This window comes from Thermobia domestica, chromosome 6 (genome assembly GCF_964235325.1).
Source record: "Thermobia domestica chromosome 6, izTheDome1.hap1.1, whole genome shotgun sequence".
NCBI classification, from domain to species: Eukaryota; Metazoa; Arthropoda; class Insecta; order Zygentoma; family Lepismatidae; genus Thermobia; species Thermobia domestica.
This window is the reverse complement of record NC_137459.1, coordinates 309,797,948-309,819,101: the sequence shown is the minus strand read 5'-3', so window position 1 is coordinate 309,819,101 and position 21,154 is coordinate 309,797,948. Positions and strand designations below refer to the sequence as shown.

At 38.4% G+C, this 21,154-nt stretch overlaps 1 protein-coding gene across 1 annotated transcript in view; it reads right to left on the bottom strand.

Annotated features, from left to right (window-relative positions):
• The window catches only part of LOC145687806 (prolyl 4-hydroxylase subunit alpha-1-like), a 566,529-nt gene that overhangs the window by 220,523 nt on the left and 324,852 nt on the right, over positions 1–21,154 (bottom strand). The window lies entirely within an intron of this gene.

The window sequence follows — 21,154 nt, the reverse complement described above, 5'->3', positions numbered from 1 at the left end:
TGGAAATCGAACCCGGGACTATGTGCACCCAAAGCCACACGCGGTAGCTAGTAGACCAGAGGGAAGGGCTGTTTTAATATCGAATAATGTAGTGATATATGCATATGATATAATACCTATTAATAATAAAAGGTCTGGACTAAAGGCGGGATCTTCAAAAAAAATGTCAACATACTTATTACATCGTTAGGAGGCAATGATGATAAGATAGTGAGAATGAATGTTATGTTATGTACATCAAATAAGTTTTTCTTAGTTTTTATTTTTCTTTATAATAATAATAATAATAATAATAATAACAACAATAATAATAATAATAATAATAATAATAATAATAATAGTAATAATAATAATAGTATTTTCATTATGTGTTCATTTGTATCTTACAGACACATATTCACATAACCATAGTAATATATATATATATATATATATATATATATATATATATACTTAATTTAAAATCATATTCTTTGCAATAATTTATTTATAGTTATGGAGTCTTTTTCCTTTCTTTCCCCTCCTCTTTTTTCTGTTGAGACGAACGAAATTAACCGTAACTTTTGAGGCAAACGTGTCATCTGAGCGCCGCGGACTTTGAAGAGAAACTGAAGCACACCACATTGTTTGTTTTTTAGTCGGCAGCCGTGTTGGGTATCAATGTTAAATTGTCAACTCAGCTCTGTTGATAGTCGTGTTGGGGGTGGGTAGTGTGTTTGCAACCCCTATTGATTCACACTTTCTTGTAGTCTGAAAAATAGTACTGCAAAGTTCAGAACATTTCTCTACATTAACGGAGTGGTGAAGAAAGGTACTACAATATTATAAAGCAAATTTGCTCTGAACTTCAGAACATATTTGGAGCATTGCATGTATTTTAAGAAAACAGTATTTACAAATAATCTTTAAGAATCGAAAAAAGACTCTTTAGATTACTTTCAACAACTATTTTAATTTCATACAAATCTACTACATACAGTGTTAGGCGTTTCAAATAGTAAGGACAAACTCAACATCTGGCCAGCTTTTTTATTTACCCGAAGTACAATAATCATAACAGAAATTTCAACAACAATAATAATAACTAATTGAATTAAGAACGTTTTGTAGAATTCTTCTTTGTGAAGAAAATTAAATATGCGTTTTCCCAAAGTTCACCATTACTACCCGGAATGCTTCATATGTTTTAAAATAGTGCACATTGATCATATACTGAACGCTAACCAACTTCCTGATACAGCCTGAGACACCAATTTATACTGAAAACAGAAACAACCTACCTGTATAATAATATAAGACGAAGTTGAAGGAAGTTGGCCAGTGACTGCACTGAAAAATATAATTTATTTGCTTGATAGAACTTGAGGAAAACATCTAGAAAAACCTCAGACAGGATAGATAGTCTTCGGATTTGAATCTGGGGTCATCACATTAAGAAATAACATCGCTAACCACTAGCCTATATTTTTGATTGATTTTTTATTTGATGTTTAGCGTCGTTTTCAGCAGCGAGACAATATGGAAAGTGGACCTACAGGTTAATGAGGAATGCGAACCGCATGTGCTCCCACCGACAACCGCTTAGGCATGAGGGAGCTACTACCCTACATTTGTTCTTTTTTTTTTTTTTTTTTTTTTTTGCTAGCCAACTACGACTAGCCTTCGTCCAAAGGATACCGCCCTTTATATCGGGAAGTGGGTTACAGGAAATAGCTAGGAGTGGAGAACGATGGGGGGTTTCTAGAGTTTCATTCAACTTTATTAAACCTTATATTTTACATAGTAAATTATAACTTGGTAGCAGTTATTTATTCATTCATCATAGGAGTGGGGAAATAATTACATCGTGGAGAGTTGTGGACATTATGGCCATTAACCATAATCATTATTGAGGTGGGATGATAGGGATGATTGTGAGGTGCACGAGACATCACATCACCGGGTTGTGTTAATAAAACAAATGCAGGTTATTTTCTGATTCGAGGGCAGCTCCGAATCTGATGAAGACAGTTGGACGCGGTGGCTCAGTGGTAGAGAGTGTTCACCTCTGGTGCTTGGGGTTCCGGGTTCGATCCCAGCCCCCGCCAAGTGAACTTTGTGGTGGACAAACCCGTGTGCGTGGGTTTTCTCGGGGTTCTCCCGTTTCCTCCCACTTTCTTCATTCCACCATTTCATTCATTACTCATCATCACCGTCTCCTTTAGCCTAACCGGCATAATCGTGGGACGTAAAACTCAAAGATTTCATTATAGACTTCACTGTTATGTTTAGTGAAAATAGAGCATTTTAAATCTATGCGCATTTGTATATGGCGCTATTTCAAACAAAATATTTTTATTCTGTGTTGTCAACACTACTTCATATATGGCAACATAGTTTTTGGTTTTCGATACGGCATTTTGTTTTTATTATATTGTGCACCTTTCGGTTTTATTGTTTTAATGGTTTCCAAGATATTTACTTTAAGCGTACATAATTCCATGATATATTTTCTTTGATTATTCACATTTTGAAGCCCCGTAGGTTCTATCCTTCTGGTCCATAGCACCTTAAATTTTGTTCGTTTTTTTTTATTTATCATGATACTCTATCAGATATGCTATGTGACAATCAGATTTGAGGGACAATTTGTGTGACCTTTCCTTGTGAGCCATCTTCTATTGATGTTACATAGCACTATTATCCGACAAATATGATTCTTTCTTTGACAAGAGGAACTTGCACTTAGAAGTATCTAAATACCTTTGGTGCTTTACAACCCATTAAAAAACATAGCAGTTTAGTAGAGTATTAGAAAATAAGAATTTAGTTAGTGTTCTTTAGATCATGCTATTTCTTTAACAGCAAATACTTTTATTCAATTTGCTACTCTTTTCTTGTCTGTATCTCTATGTTTGTGTTAAGACATCATAGATGTTTAGGTAAAAGAAGAAATTAAACAATTATAACAACACCCTATACTAACTCTGCGCATTATGAGTTATATAAAAAGCTCATATTTCAAAATTCTGTAGTTTCGAGAGGCTCTGTTTACCAGCATCATTATTATCTCGTTTTCTTCTTACGTGAGATTTAGTTATAGTAATTTTCAAAAGCTGAAGATCGTGCAGTTATCTCCACCTGGGGAAAGTTGACCACGGGTGTAGTAAGAAGCATTAATATATAATATTTAGTCCTTGAACTGGTTTCATCCTGTCATTTTCTCTAAATTCTACAGATCTTCTTTCCTTAACCTAACTACTTTGTCATTTTTTTTCGTACAAGTAAATTGTCTATATCGTACAGCATTGGATAAGTATTAGTTTTTATCTCTGTTACAAGCATTTTATTAATTTGTTTTATACAATTTTTAAACCTTGATGTTAGCTTTAAAGTCAAAATCCCATTCTTATGTAATGAACGGCTAAACTGGAGGAAAATAACAACCCTATTATGTTTGGAATAGCATTTCTACTTATTGTATGCCTATTCATTTTTGGAGTAACTTGTACTAGGAACACAATTTTCATGAAGACGCTCCCTGGCGCCTACCCTATTAGTGTCCTTTCTTTGATGAAAGAAGCCCTGATGTGACACTGATTAGAGAATACATGTAGTTTATATACCACATTAAATTGTATGTCCATGTATAATATTCTTTTATAAAATGAACGTTAACCTCCAAATAATAAAATAAAAATAATAAAAATCAATGGCAAAATTACTTGGGGATTTTAAAGGTAAATAAGCAACATTTATTTCATGTATTCCTAACTAGGTAAACAAAATACACGCCAAATAGGGTTAGTAGTACAAATTTTGCTATGCATTACCGTATATTTTCAATACGAGGAGCGCAGCAATCTTAAACTTCGTTGGTGGACCTGGAGCTTGGGGTCCCGTCCATCACTGAGGCTATATGAGACGTTGACCGCTTATAGAACGATCCGAACCACAGAACGTCCACCGGGAATCGAACCCGAATCTTCCAGTCGAGGGCATGTACACTAGCCATATAGCCACGAAAGAGTTCAACAATCTTGGACGTCTCTACGTTTAGCATTTTGTAAGGTGCTTGAAGTCTAAATACAGGAAGGCCTCTTGTTTCTCTTCAACAAACCTAGGTTTCTATCACGCTACTTTGATTGAAATGTGTATGCTAAGAGGATAGCGAGAAGGGACGAAATATATGCAAAAATTAAATATATCTCGATCTTCTCAACTCAGGAAGATGGAACTGGTATATAAATTCTTCCTTAAAATAACAGGTCCTGCGACCACGCGCTTTTAAAAATTCTCATTTTAAGGCTTAGTTAACGGGTCATTTTACGAAATTATACTATATTATATATATATATATATATATATATATATATATATATATATATATATATATATATATATATATATATATATATTATATATTATATTATATATAATATATAATATATAATATATATATATATATAAAGTTGTCTCAGAACTCCTAGGCCGCTACCGATTTTGATGATATTTTGTTCATGACTGCGCCATAGCTTGTGTTTTTATTGTGTTACTTTGATCAAAATGCACACACTAAAGGCAGAGCGAGGGTTAAACATTTGTCACGATCTTCTAAACTTAGGGAGATGAAATTTGGTACATAAATCATTCAATTTGAGTTAGTGGAAACATGTCTCAATGGTTTTCAAAATTTCCGTTTTAAGGGGACAAGGTGGCATGTTCTATATATATAAAAATGAATATAACGAAGTTTGTCGGCGAATTCCTTGTACACAGCTGCAATGATTTTGATATGACTGTACCAAGCTGTAGCTTAAGTTTTTATCACGTTACTTTGATTAATATGGGTACCGTAAGGAGAAAACGGGGTCAATATTTTTGCAAAAATTTGAGTATTTCGTGATCGTGTCAACTTAAGCAGATTAAATGTTCGCTTCATATCAATTGGAGGAATGTCAATGATTCTCTTCTTCTAAGCTATTTCAGTGGAACTCGAACTTCGAATATTCCATTTTGTGAACTAACACCTACCGCCTGAGCTTACTCAATCACTCTGATAGACGCACTTGTTTTATTGTTAGTTGCTTAACGGTAACATGAGTAATGTAATAATAAAGAGACGATGATGCAATATATTAAGCCTAACATACCAGAACCAAATGATGTTCATCCATTTCTTGTTTGTTGCAATAACGGACGGCTCACAGTAGATAGAGTTGGAAAGAGATACAATACAATCTCATTAAGAAGTAATCACTTCGCTTCAAAAAAGAAAGAGAAGTGAAAGCATTAAATGATGAATAGACATACACGTTGCTGAAAATGTTACTCTGCGGTGTCCAAATACCCACCTTCTCATTAAAGTAACTAACAGGCTCTCTAACTCCTCAAGCAACAACAAAAAAAGAGGCATATGACTCACAAATACAAAGTATAAAATAGATAAAGAAAAGGTTGTAAAAATTATCACTGGTGATGGTCCATTTGGAGAATTTAATTTACGACGACTCTTTCAGTGAAACAAAGTATTAGTTTAGATGCACAGTGCAAGATAATATATAAATCTCACAAATAAGTATTTTATTCCAAAGTATCTGCAATAAAATATGACCATCGCTTTCCACCACTTCATGTACACCTTGTCTCATAAAGGTTGGCCACACTCGTTATTGCCATTTCGAGGCAAACATTTTCTAAGTCAAACTTCGAGTATCTTCGGAAAAAAGTAAACCATGTTCGAACCTCCAAACCAACGTTTGCAATCGGGAAAATTTTGCAGATGTTTCTTTCTTCTTTTAAATACAATAAGACTTGTTACCAAGTGTAGAAAAAAAAGCAACATTGATTGAAATACTTAATGATATAATATTTCGAAACATTGTATTAATGTCAGCACATGTTTGTTTGTCATTTAGCTCTCCATACGTAATAGAACATTTAGATACGTAAAGGAATTTTTCCATATGTAAAAGAATGCTCAGAACACAATTCTCGCTTGAGTACTAAAATAAAATCAAAGTAGAACAAAAACAGCGTGTGCAGTGGATATGAATGTCATAATTAAGGCCCGGATTTGTAGGTAATTTTTTTAACATATACACGCCCAAAACAAAGATTATTATCCGAATCAATAGTCTGCAAGTGTAAATTACAAATTTTATTTCACATAAAAAAACATATTTTCTGAAAAAGTTATGTAAATAAATATTTTGCACATTTTTGTAATACATACATATTTTTAATAATTTTCCGTTATTTTACCCTAAATTTCAAAACCAATTGTTCTTTTCTTTCTCTCGAGAAAGAATAAGGAAAAGAATACGTTGCATAATGAATACGCTGCTATACTCCTGTATATGATAAACAATCCCGAGCTCCGAAATTTTCTTACCAAATATACGAACTTAAGTCCTCCAGATCAATCAACGCTTCAAAAAAAAAATCTACCCAAGCGCTATGAAGAAACATTAATACACATTAGGTTCGTCTGTAAAAATTTAAAAATTTGAATGAACATTGATGCAACTAGTGATTCTGTTAGTATTAGAAAAGTGGGAAATAGTTAAGAAGTGGAAAAGTGTTAGAATAGAAAAGTGGAAAGTGTTATAGTTGGTATACTGGTACTGGAAAATTACGAAACAATTTCCAAACAACATTTATCGCTAGACTTTAAAGAACTTTCAGTCACGAATCATGTCACAGTTGTCAGGCTGTTCAATGAATCTTTGCACATTTTGTGGCCGAATGATGTGAAATATGACAATGTTTTCCCTTTTCCTGACTGATGGTGCTCCTTATATGAGGAAAGCTGGTGAAGCTTTTTCTATGTGCTACCCTAATATGATTCAGGTGATGTGTGTCGTACACGCCCTACATCTATTGTGTGAAAAAATCAGAACCCTTTATCCAGAAGTAGACAAGTTAATGTCAAATGAAAAAAAACACACTTTTCTTAAAATCGCCAGCTAGAATTCAACTTTTAATAGAAACAGTTCCCGGTGAACACCTGTAATCACGCGGTGGGGTACCTGGTTTAATGCAGTACTATATTATACGGAGAATTTTGGATCATTTGTATATGTAGTAATTAAACTAAACCGAGACTATGCTTTATCCATTGAAATTGTTCAAGATCTCTTTAAGTGACAGTCGCTTGAAAAGTAACTTGGCTTTCATATCTGCCAATTTCAGTTTCTTGACTCGCTCTATAAAGGAAGTAGGAACTACGGTAGATTTATTGAGTACTTCGGTTAAAGAAGTACAGTGTGTTGAAAGAAAGCTGAATGTTCTTTGTGCTTCAAAAGCTGAAGTCATAAGAAAAAAAATAGAGATTAGTTTGAGAAAAACATTGGCTATGTAAAATAAAACCCTAAACTAAAATCTTATGTAAAATATGTGATATGTTGGAAGACCAAAACACAAGTGAAGTTGATGGTGTGAATATTCTTGATGTGCCCCTTTTCAAATATGCGAGGTCAACATCATGTGATGTAGAACGTTTCTTTTCTCAATATAAGGAATTATGTAGTAACAATGGGCATGGCTTTACGATGGACAACTTGGAAAATACGTTAGTTATTCACTGCAATGCTCATGGAATTTCGACACCTGATGAATATAAGCCATTGGTGAGCACCAGTACTTTTCTTATCTTAGGCGTTTTCCACAGTTTTCCTTGTTACTTTTTGTTAAATATTTTTCAGTTTTAGCAAATATTTTTTTTTTCATTTTAGCACTTAAAAATTAAATATTTTAAAGTTTTTAGTACACAAAATTCCAGGCCCTTTTCATAATTATCTTAAGAGACACTATACATCGCTAGAAGCATGTTCCGAAGAGTGTTTGTGTTAGCTCAGTGGTAAGCCGTTTGATTTCAAATGGTAAGATTGTGAGTTCGATTATCATATGATCAATGCTTTTTTATGAAATTCTATTTTCCGCAATGCATGAAAATTATATAAAATAATTACATTAAAATACATCAGTTGTATGCATACAACATATAATCATTGCAGAACAGTAATTATTATGTTTAAAATATAACATCTGAGATAGGTGTTCACAGTACGTCGATATTATATGAAGAGGCGGAGAAATATGTAGTTATTAGGGGCGCCGAGAGCAAAAATGCGTTGGGACGCCGAGCTTCTAAATGCAGCACTGGTCGTTAAATTAATTGTTAGAAATTTTAATGCCATTTAAGACCAAATTTAGTCCTAGCGGTGGCAGTATCCGTTTGCTCTCCTAGCAGAAATGAAGCGGGCTGGCATCATAATTATAATAAAAGACCGACATTAGTATGGAATCCATAACTTTGGGGGTTGCTTAGATAGTGGGCACTTCAGGTGTCATGTAAGTTAAGCCTCCATTAGGAACCTGGAGGGGTGTGTGAAATTGTGACATGTAGAAGTAATTGAAAAATACCAATGTTACTGTTGAATCCATATCTTTCGGGACCTCAAATTCATTGGGAGCAGTTCTGATGATCTTTAAGTTCATCTTCCAGTAGAAGTAAGATCCCCTAGCACATCTAATAAGGACAGTCGAAGGGAGTAATATATACAATGATTCAAAACGACCGATATTAGTGTAGAGTCCATAGTGTTGTTATCACCGAGATAAATAGAAACACTTCCAAACGATCGTGTCAGCTGGATTTTAAATTTACTGGGGCAGCATCGAAGGCATTCCTCGCACAACTCTAAGTATTTTAATGTTTCTGTACAAATGTACATTGCAGCGCAACTCCAGAATGTCTGTAGCAATCTTTACCAACTTGAGGGACATATTACTTTCAATCTAACAAGAAAATATTGTGGTAATATGAAGATATGGAAGTTGGGAGGTGTGACATGTAAAAATAATGTAAAACGACTGATCTTAATCTTTTATCCATAATTTGTTGTCACTAAGATGGAGAGTGATGCTCTCAATTGGAATTTGCATCCAAATTCATTCCTATCTTCACACGATGATGGCCTGGTAGAGCTAAAAATAAAATCTCAAGAATTACTAAAATATTTGTCGAATTCATAGTTTTGGGGTTGAGAAAGCGTTTCTAATAACTTTGGAAGGTAGTTTGTACCCACTTCAAGATGGGCTTTCTAATCATATCAATTCCTTATCGTGAGAAGAAATGACCATTTCAACTATTACATCAAACCAATCTTCGAAATCGAGAAAAACATGTGTGGATGTATGTTTCGTATTTTAAATGAAATAAGACATGTTAAAATCAAAGATGGAATGTTTCAATGGGTCGGTTGGTAAGTGGGTGAAGTGGGTCAAGATTTTTAGTGGGTCAGTGGATCGTGGGTAAAAAGGATGTGACCTACTGCGAAACACCACTTACCATGACTCACACTGACCCACCGACCTAGTCTGTTCAGTGCATTGTAGACAGCATCTTCTGAACACTGGTGAGCTTGTCTACGTTTTACTTTCAAGATCTCCATTTTCTTCTTTTTTGCATTTGTTTCTAATGAATAAAGTTCAGTTACTTTTGAATTTTGATATTTGGAATTGCAAGAGTGGTAATGGCAATAGAAGTTCGATTTTGAGGAGCAGCCTGTGAGATATCATCGAAGTTTATAAGCACGTATGTAGTTACGTACTGTGCGCTGAAACTGTTTGTGGTGACGCAATGATTCTGGATTTTGGGTGAGAGTATACTCAGGATAAAACTGACGAGAACGTGTTATCATTATGAGGTAATGAGGCGGTAAATTGGGCTGATATGGTCTAGAGGTACTAGTAGGTATGGACAAAGTACTGACTTTTTGGATGAAAGATGTAATTGTGTTTATGGTAGCGTACATATCGTCCTCTGTTGAGGGCGCTGTAAGATGAGTGGTGGAAGTGGAAAGATGACTCTCGTATCTGTCCCAGTTTGCTTTATCGAAGCGAAGGCTTGTGGAAAGAGTAGGTTGGGTTTGATGTGGGTTTGAGCTGTGAGTGTTGATAGAAAGTTTGATTGGTACATGGTCGCTGCCAAGTGGATCTAGAACTTCTATGAGGCTGCGTGAGGCAAGATTTGCAGACGTGATGACTATGTCTGGCGTTGTATTTGATATGGGGCGAGTTGGTTTGGGAAGATCGTGAATAATCCCAGTGGTATGATTGGTGAGGAAATTTCTGAAATTCGTTCTGTCCTGCTCTGTCCGACTGTGCATATTAAAGTCTGCCATAATGATATAATGGTTGAAGTTGTCGGAAATGAATTGAACAAATGCGGTAGTTAATGGGTGACCAGGTCGTATGCAGATTGTTGCAACAGTGACGGTGAGGTTTCGAAAATAGAGTGATATGATAACGTATTCTGGAAGATGAGGAGTATTGCAAATGTGGCGTCGGTGAGGAATCTTATGAAGGAAACCTATGGCTGTACCACCATGGGCACGTTGAGCTGGTAATTTGGAGTCATCGCGTAACAAGGAATATCCGGGTATGCGACATGTGATAGAGGGTATTAGAAATGTTTCGTTCAGCAGGAAAGCACTGGCATGTTCTTCCATGAGTAACGTTTCGAAGAGCACTTTGTTTTGTCGAAGAGAATGGATGTTAAGATATAAGAACACCAGAGCAATGGTTGGAAGTATCAAGTATGGAAGTATGAAAATGGACTGTGCTTCCAGAACAGGTGGCAGTGAAATTGATATTGAATGTAGATTTGGCTGCTTGAATGATCTGTTGAGGTATGTGCGGTCGTTGAAAGGGTTGAATGTTTTGCATAGCCAAAGTGAAGAACGTTGAAGTGAAAGTTGATTGAGAGTGATTGGAGAGTCTGATGGATGATGATGAATGATAGGTTGCTCGGAGTACGAAGTGGAACGACAAGCTCAGGATGATCCTTTTGTGGTTCAGGTTCGCCTTTACATCTATAACTGTATGCAGGATTTTGTTCTTGACAAGTGGGACATTTCGGAGGAGAGTTTAGATTCGTACAAGCACGTGTAGAGTGTGGTCCGGAGCAATACCCACATGTATGTGTGTTGCGACATTCAGCAGTAGGATGAGTGTTATACTCTTGACATTTCTCGCAACCCAATGGCAATGGTGGTGAGGAACGAGATGGTTCCACTCTGTGTTTGTGCTGATGGATAACGGCTCCGTTCGCTAGCAGATCGTCAATCGTTTCCTGGTGGGAGGTCAATACACGAACCATATAGGTAGGGCCTTGACCGTTCTTGATACGAATGGTTTTGGTGATTGTATGCCCTTCGAATTTCAATTCCTCTAAGATTTCATCATCAGTGTATGAATGATCTACTCCTCGAATGACCACTGAGAGCAGGGCGTACACCTAGGAGGAGGTGCCTGTTTACGATGGTTGTCTTGTAATGATGTTAATTGAGCATTTTTGCCGAAAATGTCAACAGGGACTTTGTTCCTAATAGTGGAAAACAGACATGAATCTGTAGTCTTGAGGATGATACCATTGCGCGTGTGAACTATTTCAGAGATGGCTGCTCGTGGTAGATATTTTCGTAGCTGAAGAACAACACATTTTGCATTGGAAAACTTTGTGTCGAAATTAGTTAATAGCATAGAATAGATTGAGTTGGATGCATTAGAAGATTGCTTGTGAGGTGGATCGGCAATGATCATTCCGTCTGTATCAGAATCTGAATCTGAATGCAAATGCTGCTTTTTTGCTGGAGGTGAAGCGAGGCGGGCGGCATAGCTCTGTTTCTCCTGAGGAGATCGAGATCTAACTGAGCTGGTAGAAACAACAGAAGTCGTACATGCTTGTGAGGTTTTCCGCTGTCGTCTATTTGTAGCGCAAGAGTCAGTCCGTGGTTCTGCCTTCGTGGCACGAACGGATGGTCCGGCTACGACGTGCCGGAGATTAGAATGCTTGCCGTTAGTCTTAGAGCCGGTTGTTTTGCCAGTGTCCGCCATAGTAGTGATGAAGCCGATGGGCAAAAGCCCAGGATAAAGAAAAAATGAGAAATGAATGATGTAGGTGAGAGAACCCGTTTGGATAGTACTCAAGGGAGAGTGAAACTCCTACGAGATCCGTAGCACTAGAGACCCTTGGCTAGATCAGTCTGGACTACAGTGCTCGAAGAAATGGCGTAGAGAAGTACCCAGGATGAGGAACAGGAAGGAATTCCAAAAAGCAGCTGTTCTGACGTCTGGTACGTCACAGCTGTCAATGATCGATTGATTGAACAATCGATCCGAAGTGATCACACACCAAGTTTTTTTTACCATGCAAAACCCGTAGAAGGGAATACCTTCTCTTGGGAGTGAAGTTAATTGTATAGCAAACTAAGGATAAAGTGGAAGGACAAAGAGGTTTTATTTCATTCATTTGATATCTTTATTTATTCATTATATAGGGATCTTTATTCATCAATTGATTAATAATCGTCATTCAACGTATGTTCATTATTTGTCATTGTGTATGTATGATGGGATGAAAGATGCAGTGCAAATCAGACGCTACAACACAGTGATATTGGTTAGTTAGACAGATGAAGAGTTATCTTCTTGTGCCGGGGCGACTCAGCACATAATGAGAGACAGTATGATGCCCTTGTTATTGCGAATTAAGGTGGAAAAAATGGAAGGATGTTGGGTGATAAATCTGGTGGTTGATATGCTAATAGATAGTCGTCTGTGTGTTCGTCAGGATGGGAAAGAACCTACATTGTAATTAAATGCTGAAGGGGTGTAGGTTGTAGACGGAGTGTAACGTCTTGTTCAGCATCTATACGTATACTACTGCAAAGGATGCCTCCAACGAGTAGTGATGTATCTGGTACTCAGTTTTTCCAAATGAAGAAGAAGATGTGGAAACGGAATACGAACATATAGTAGCCGGGTAGGACTAGGCAGTTTGATGCGATTTGCCAGGCGTAATGCATGTCTTTCAATTATCTGGAGGCGGATGTAGAATTTGTTACTGGCATTACGCCATTCGATGTGTCCATGAAGTATGGATGGTCGTATGAAGACTTTGTAAGTATGTAACAGAGTCTCTTGATGAAGGCCCCATGAAGTACCGACTAATCTCTTCAGAAGATTTAGTTTATTTTGCGCTAGAGATATTAGATACTGAAGATGTCCACGCCATGAAAGATGGTCATCAAAGATTACACCCAAATACCTCGCTGTACGTGTGACAGAAATGCATGTGCCTGCTATGGTAAGATGTAAAAGAGATCTATTGCGTCGGACCAGACTGGTACGTCCTGATGGTATGATGACAAGTGCCTGTGTTTTAGTGGAGTTGATTCGGAGTCGCCAAGTATTACACCAGTCACAGATCTTATTAATTGCCTCTTGAAGTATGCTATTGATATGCTGAATAGATTTCCCACAGGCAAGGTAAGCAGTATCATCTGCAAAAGTAAAAGTGTGGATAGGGTCAGGAGGAACAGGCAAATCTCGAACATATAATATATATATAGGAGTGGCGATAGCGCAGACCCTTGGGGTACACAAGTAAGTGGGAAAATAGGAAAAGATAAAGATGAATTAATTCAGACATATGCTATGCGATTGGTAAGATAGTGATAAATCAGTCTGATATATGCGAATGGTAGTCGTAGAAGATGAAGTTTGTAAATTAATCCATCGTACCAAACTGAATAGAAATCCTTTTCCAAATCAAATAGCAATAAACTGGAAGGTTGGATGCTATTGAAGTGGTTGGTAAGAATAGTGATAACTTTGAGTAGATTATCATTGAGACTGTAATTAGGGCGAAAACCAGTTTGGTGTAGAGGAATGTGATTGTGGAAGAAGTGAGTATGTAGGCGACAAACTAATATGCGTTCAAGTATCTTTCCCAGTGTAGACGTACGTTGTATTGGGCGGTAAGACTCTGCCTTTTGTGTTGTCCTTATGTGGTTTCAAAAACATTAAAACCTTTGAGGTTTTCCAAGAAGCCGGATAATCACCAGTTCGAAGAATAAGGTTATATATAGCTGAAAGTAGGAGCAGAACCGCCAGTGGAGCCTCTTCAATATGTCGGTAAGTTATACCATCAAATCCAGGAGCTGTATTCTTCTTATTAGCTAAGACTTTGGTGATTTCCAAAGGTGTAATCGGATGAGTAAGAGGATGATCCGAATCCAAGTCATGACTAGCACTAATACGAAGATGTGTTTGATGTGGATCTGTTACGTTGCTGATTCTAGTGTGTAAACGTTCAGAGGTATAGGAAATGACTGGTGGTGTAAAAATGCTTTGAAGCGATTGAGCAAATACATTAGCGTTCTCTGTGTCAGTTCGTAGCGAGGTCTGATTGACGATGAGCGGGTAAGAGAGAGACAAGCGTGTCCCACGAAGCCTGTGAAAAGCATTCCAGAATTTGGTAGGATTATGTTCCTGATTAAGATGGTTAACTGTTTGGATCCACTTACCTCTTTTATAGGCAATGATATAATGGTGATCTTTCCGTAGATATTGGCGCTGTAGTTGTAAAAGCCCAGGATCACGTGTGCGAAGATATTCGTGTTATGCCTGCTGTGCAAGAGCAACTAGTGTGCGATATTGAGGAGGAAGTGCGGGTCGAGCATAATTAGATCTAATCGTCTTATATGCTGATGGCTACTATGTTGTACAGCAGTAGTGAGCGTATCGAGCGTGGTATGTAAGTCAGAGTGGTGTACTGGAGTATTCACAATAGAGAGTGTAGTAGTCAAATCTTCTCGATATTTTTCCCAGTTAGCACGGTCATAACAGAGAACGTTACGTGGTAGTGTGTCAGGAGCTTGACGGTGGTTTGGAAAATGTAAAGTCACTTTAACTGGGTCGTGGTCACTGCCGATGGAAGATAGGACATGACAGTTTATGAATGGTTGTAATGTAGATGAGACAATGACTGTGTCAGGAGTTGTATTCGAGGAAGGTCGGGTATGTCTTGGTAATAGTTCAGTATTTGTGTGGAGCTTTAGAAATTGATGGAAGTACCGTTGTTGCGTAAGAGTGCGACTGGATAAATTGAGATCAGTCATAATAATATAATGACGGAATGTGGTATCCATGTATTAGAAGAATGTCAAGAGAATTTGAACATTAGGTCTAACATACATAGTAGCAAAGACAATAGTACGTGAAGGAAAATATATCAGGGTGGTGTTGTGCTCCGGAAGAGGAGCCTGAAAGTGATGCGTGATCATGCGTTGAGGTAGTCTGCTTCGTACTCCTATAAGGGTTTTGTCATTTGCTTGATCTCCAGGTGGACCATCGCAACGAGAAATAGTATATGGCTGATAATGCAGATGTTGGTGTGGCAAAAGATATGTTTCGTTCAAAGCAAAAAAAAAAAGGCGTGAATATTTTCTTCCAGTAGTAAAGTGTGAAGTAGTACCTTTCGAGTGTTGAAGGAGCGGATGTTTAAAAACAGAAATGATAAATCCATGATTATACGTATAATGTTAGACAGGTGTTGAAACAGGATGAAGCTGAAAGTGAACATGTTGACCAGAATATGTAGCATAAAGTTGAATGTTAAATAGTTGCTTAACTGTAAACATGACTTGATTAAGAATATGAGTACGCAGAAATGGATGAATGTTTTGGGTAGTAACTGTAAAGAAACGAATCATGTCTTCAATTCTAACAGGATGAGTTAACGAATTATTTGGTGGCGTTGAACGGTCAGACGTTCTGATTAGAACATTAAGCTGTGGTTTAGTAGGATCAACTGATGGTTTGGCCTTACATTTAGAACTGTAAGTTGGATGCTGATCAGAGCATGTGTTGCATTTAGGATATGTATTTACATTAGGACAATTTCGAGTAGCATGAGGTTGGGTACAGTATCCACAAATCAAAGATTTTATACAATCTTTGGTCACATGTTGATTATATGCTTGGCACCGTTCACAGCGTATAGGCTGCGGTGCTGGAGTTCTTGAGGGTTCAACCTTGTGTCTCCGTCTCTAAATGTATGCTCTTGTAAGAAGTAGCTGATCAACTACAGATTGTTCAGGAGTTAATACACGTACTAGATAGGTGGGTTCCTGGTCATTCCGGATTCGAATGCACTTATGTACTTGAACTTGTTCCGCTTTCAGCTCTTCCTCGATGTCAGTGTCAGTATATTCAGGGTCAACGCCCTTCATGATTACAGATAACATAGATGGCTTTCGAGGAGGCGAAGGTTGTTTGTTTTGTCTGGGTTGGAGTTCTGTTATATTGGCGTTTTTGACAAAAATCTCAAAAGTTGCCTTGTTCCGCACATGGCAATGGAAATCCGGGTTAAAGGATTGCAAAATAACTCCATTATTTCTGAAGATAATTTCACTGATTTCGACACGCGGAACATATTTTATAAGTTGCTGAAAGATGTGTTTTGGAGTCTTGAATTTAGTGTTGAAATTGGTCAGTAGAAAGTTGTAAAGAGTTGGCTGTTGAGGATTGACAGAGGCAGAAGGAATAGCAGAAGTCTCTGTTGAAGTGTACTCCATGGATGCACCGTGAAGATTAGTTTCAGATGGAATTCGTACTGGCGAGCGTGAGCGAGAACGTGCAGGCTTAGAAGTAGCTGTCTCTATGGTACTAGATGTTCGAGGTTGTTTTGGTGAGCGAGAACGAGATGGAGGTGAAGAGACATTTTTTGAAGATTTGGCAGAACTAGATGGACGTTGTGAAACTGTGCGAGGAATTCCGTTATGCATGGCCTAATTCGTATGCGAAGTTCGAAATCCAACAGAGCAACCTGTGTCGCAAAGCGACTAAGAGTTGGTCAGAGTATGAAAACAATGACCTTCAAAATCGTTACTTAATACCATCCCGAAGATGAAAACCTTCTGTCAGACTCCTAAGTAGGGTATCTGTACTGGTCTCACAAGTACGTTTGCTATACTTGATCACAGCATAGTACAGTAACTGCTACAAGAGAAGTTAGGTTCGAGGAAAGATGCACACACTAAGTTTTTTTAAGGCTAGCCATGGGCTAGCAACCTGTTAGAGGGCTACACCCTCTTTTAGGGAAGGGAGGTTAGAGGTCTAGTAGGAGTTGGAAAAGGATGGATGGGCTATGGGGTTTTTGATAACTTTATTTCGTCATTTTCACTGAGGTCTTTATGATCTCTACCATCATAAACATACAGCAGAGGTAGAAGGAACTATACATTGTACAGATTTATCGAAAACAACAAAATAATACAGTAAATGAAAGAATACGGAACAAGAAACGAGTAATTACCAAAATTATCTAAATTAGGAAGATATAAGAGCGGAAATGAAACAGTAAACGAAGGAACTTAGAACAAGTAACAATAAAGAAAAGAACTCCCGAAATTAGGATATAACTAAGATACAAATTAGAAATCATAAGCACTGATGGAGGTGAGAGATGAAGTGAGGGGCACTTGACGCCACAACATATCATGAGGAATGTTAGAGAGACAAATGTGGTTATCTTCTGCCTAGAGGCTGTTCTAAGCTGATGAGGACGTGCTGAGCCCTGTTAGTAAATTATGGAATCACTGTGCACAAAATGATGGGAAAATATGAGGGAGATGAACATGCAGGCGATATTCGTCAAGGAGTTGTCGATCCAGGTGGTCTGGTGTGGTACTGTGTAGCAGTATAATGAAAACAGAAGGTGAAGTGGGGTATAATGATATCACGTGGGAGCGGAGCGAAGTGCAAGGTGATGCATTGTGTCAAAGAGAAGAGGTTGGTGATGTGTGTAACGTTGAGTGATGAACTTTAAACGGAGCGCTTCAAGGTGATAGCGGAGAGTAGAAAATGAGATCAATGGATAGAGATCACAAGTCGGACTTGGCAGAGAGATTCGGAAGGCAATGCGAAAAGTATGTCGTTCAAGAATGGCTAGTTTGTTGTAGTAGGAAGAAGAAGCGGAAATCCAAGCTGGAAAGCCATACGTAAGAAATGGTCTAAGGAAGACTTTGTAGGTATTCAATACAACATTGGCTTGAAGACCCCAGGTAGTACCGGTTAGGCGTTTGAGCAAGTTCAGTCGGTTGTAGGCTTTGGTTTTTACACTTTGGAGGTACGGTTTGCAGGTGAGATGTTGATCGAAGATAATGCCTAAGTATGTGACAGTGCGAGTTGGAGTGATGAGTGTATCATGGACAGTGAGCGATAGGAGGGATGGATTGCGATGAACTTTGTTACGTTTCCGAGGTGGAACAAAAGTGATGGCTTGAGTTTTGGGGGAATTTATTTTGAGCTTCCATAGAGAACGCCAGTGAGTGAAACGATTTATAGCGGCTTGTAATGAAATGTTTATGGCTTGGATGGTTTTGCCTAGAGCAAGAAAAGCAGTGTCGTCAGCATACTGGAAGAGGTGAACGTCGGGAGGCAGCTGCGGAAGATCTGCAACGAACAGGATGTATAAGAGAGGGGAAAGAGAAGGACCTTGAGGGACCCCACACATAAGAAATATAGGATGGGAAAGCTGCTCATTAATAGCAATGTATGAGAAGCGACATGCTAGAAACTGGTAAATAATGCGAACATAGGTTATCGGAAACTCAAATTTGATGAGCTTGAATATGAGTGCTATGTGCCAAACCTTGTCAAATGCTTTTTCGAGATCAAATAGGAGAAGAACGGAGGGCTGAATGGAGTTGTAATGATTGGTGATAAGAGTTGTGAGGCGGAGTAGTTGATCGTTGATTGAAAATGATGGTCGGAATCTGGCTTGGTGTGAGTAGTTGGCGGTCAAGTAAATAGGGATGTAGGTGTTTGACAAGTATTCGTTCGAATATTTTGCTGAATGTAGACGTTAACTGTATGGGGCGATAGGATGAGACATTTGATGGAGGCTTATTAGGTTTGGGAAACATGAGTGTTTTAGATACTTTCCAGTCGTTAGGAAAAAATCCTGTTCGGAGTATAAACGTATATATAAATGCCAAAAGTGTCAGTAGCGCTATAGGACTTTCTTTAATGTGTCTGTAAGTAATAGAATCGAAGCCAGGTGCAGTGTTTCGTTTTCGCTGGATGGCAGATGAGATTTCGGAAACTGTGATAGGGCTAGTGAGAACATGGTCGGGAAGTGCATGAGTGATGTTCGGTTGCAAAGATCTAGTGTTAAGATTGATTTGATTGACTGGATGAGGTATGTCTGTGTTGTCCGACTCGGATGGAGTGAAAATTCTCTGCAGATAGGCAGCAAAGGGGTTTGCTTTATCTGTGTCGGAATGAAGTGGAGCTTCGTGTAGTAGAAGAGGGTATGGGGTCCTGGTGTGTTTACCACAGAGTGCATTGAAGCGCTTCCAGTACAGAGTAGGATGAGCTGTGTCGGAAAGATGATTGCAGGTTTTCACCCATTGGTGTAATTTATAAGCCGAAATGTAGTTATGAACTGTTCTTTGGAGTTGACGATGAAGGCTTAGAGCTTCAGGATTGCGGGTGCGCAAGAATTCTCAGTATGACTGACGTGAGCGGCGAACAATATTGTGGTGGAAGTTTCGGTCGATGTGGGATGGATTCAGACTGTGGAATATATAGAGAGGAAGCCTGTTGAATTACAGTGGTGATTGTATCAACCTGGTGTGTGAGTTCATCTTGTGTATTTGGTGATTCGTAATCTGCCAGTGCGTTTGATATATAGGAGCGATACGATGACCAATCAGCTTTACCGTAACGTGGTGATAGACGTGGTGAAGGTGATGTTGTAGGAGAAGTAAGACTGGAATGATAGGTGAGCTTGATGGGCGCATGGTCGCTCCCCATTAAGTCCAGAACAGTTACTGTACAACGGGTGATAATAGTGTTGGAGACCAATGCTATATCCGGTGTAGTATTACTGATGGGACGAGTTGGGGACGGTAGTGCAAGCAGAGTGCCGCTGGTATGGACTGTGATGAAGTCGGTAAAGTCATCGCGTTCTGCTTGAGAACGGCTACGAAGATTGATATCGGCAAGAATAATAAAATATTTATGTGATTGAGAGGTGTGAAAAAAAGTCGTGAGGAATGGGAAGGCCTGGGCGGATGTAGATTGTGGTTAGGATAAGAGCGATATTTTTGAAATATAAGGTAGCGATGATGTATTCGGGGATATGTAATACAGGATACGGATGTGAACGAAATGGAATTGAATGACGAAAACCTATCTCTGCACCTCCGTTGGCTCTGATTGCTGGGATGAAACTATCATGACGTAATATTGTGTATCACGGAATAATGCAGGAAGTAGTGTGCTTTAGAAAGGTTTCATTTAACAGAAATGCTGAAACTTGTTCTTCCATTAAGAGAGTCTCAAATACTGCTTTGTTTTTAAGAAGATATCGGAAATTGAGAAATAAGAAAATGATGTCCACAGTTACTAGAATTATACTGCTGCTTCGAGTTTGGTGGTGTGGAAGTGAACGTAGTTGTTGGAGTATGTGGCGTATAATGACACATGAAAAGTAGATTTGGCGGAAGTAATGATCTGTTGAAGAACATGTTGACGTTGGAATGGATGTATATTTTGTAATGCCAGAGCAATGAATTCAAGTAGTTTGCTAACTGTGACAGGCTCGTCAACGGTGCGGTTGGTAGAAGCGGTCTGTTCTGCAGCCCGTAAAGGTACAACAAGTTCTGGATGTGATTCTTGAGCTGTAGGTTTGCCTTTACATTTATAACTATATGCGGGATGTTGATCATTGCACGTGGGGCACTTCGGAGGTTGTTGCATGTTTGGGCAGATGTGAGTTTGATGGGGCCCTGAACAGTAACCGCAGACAATAGAGTTTGTACACTGAGTAGTAGGATGAGAGTTGTATACCTGGCATTTTTCACACGGGAGAGGCAAAGGTGGAGAAGAACGTGATGTTTCGACACGATGTTTTCGTTTATAGATAAGAGCCCCTGCCGTGAGGAGATTATCAATGGTGTCTTGAGATGACGTGAGGACACGTACCATGTAAGTGGGACCAACATTGTTTCGAATACGTAAGACTTTGCTGATGGTATGTCCTTCGTATTGAAGTTCTTCATAAATCTCTTCATCACTGTAGGTTGGATCGACTCCTCGAATCACTACTGAAAGTAGTGGAGGTCGTTTTGGTGGAGGTGCTTGTTTGCGTCGAGTTGAGCTGAGTGAGGTGATGGTAGCCTGTTTGCCGAAGATTTCGAATGAAGCCTTATTCCTGATTGTAGTGGCGAATTGTGGGTCTTGCGATTTGAAGATGTATCCGTTCCTAGTTTTAATGACTTCTGTTAAAGGTATACTAGGTAGATATTTTCGG